Source organism: Gavialis gangeticus, unplaced genomic scaffold (genome assembly GCF_001723915.1).
Source record: "Gavialis gangeticus isolate Ggan-Ray unplaced genomic scaffold, GavGan_comp1, whole genome shotgun sequence".
Classification (NCBI taxonomy): domain Eukaryota; kingdom Metazoa; phylum Chordata; order Crocodylia; family Gavialidae; genus Gavialis; species Gavialis gangeticus.
In genome coordinates, this window is record NW_017728993.1 from 4,688,981 (window position 1) to 4,690,125 (window position 1,145).

The following is a 1,145-nucleotide window of genomic DNA, read 5'->3' on the forward strand; positions in this document are numbered from 1 at the left end:
GGACTGTTTACTAATTGATTGATGCAAAGTAATAATGCATACAAAGCAAGGATTGGAGGAATTTTTCCCTTAGGAAAAACTGAACTATATAATGATAATGGTTTACTAAGCACCCAGCTGTGAACATTCAGTTTGCAGCACTTTCTTTATTCTATATTTATATGTCTTTGGCAGCTTCACATTTAAAAAGGAGAAAAAACATCACATTTCTCTTAGTTTACATTCCTTATATTAGCAGAGGCTATCTTCACAGTGAAGCTGATGCAGTCCTCTACCTAAGACTGTTGACAGAGAGAAAATAATGACAACCAAACCCAAGAGATCAGATCCAGTAGGAATGCAAACTTCTCTACTAGTGAGCAGTAAGAAAATTCACCAGCTGCCAGGGCCTCAGTATTTTAGGATTTTATGGCCTTCCCAAAATACAGATTTGAACATTAGCCTTAAAAAAGCATTATGCATCTTTAAAAGTTGGCAGTAGTGCTCAGCTCTCCCCACCAGCTTCAGTGGTCTATTGTTATTTGGGAGATGCTACATTAAAAGACACAGCCAACATTAAAAGAAAAACAATAGTCAGGAAGGGACTAGGAAAGAGAAGATGCAGAGCAAAGACAAGGAAGAGATCAGGGATTTTAAAACGTGTTCTTCTATAAGAAACTCCTCAGAGAGGGGCACATCCCACTTTTTCCAGTTAAGTTCTCCCCACCTGAACTGGGGTAGGAGCATCAAGCTCAGTTACCTCACTTCAGTAAAAGGCAGTGCTCAAATTAGCTGTGAATATTGCTGAAATCAGGTAAAATTACAGTCCCTGTGTTTATAGCAGGTGCAGGAACTGCTCTCTCTCCATAACCTAATACACCACAAGAGGCACAAAGTGAGTCAATGGTTCACCTCCTTCTATACCGGTGGTCTTTCCTCCAAGTACCTAACTAATGAGCAGGGATCCAGGTTTTCCATTTCCCATGGAAAAACAGAGTAAAATGCAGATTTCTCAGTTAGCAGAGAGACCTGTGGATTTTGCAGCGAGCTCTCTGCAGGCTGGCAGAGTTCTAGTTTGCAGGGGGCTTGGAGGAAGCGGAGGAGGGCTGTCAGGCAGGAGGTGCCATGTGCATCTGTATGCACATGGCCCCAGGCAGCCTGGAGAG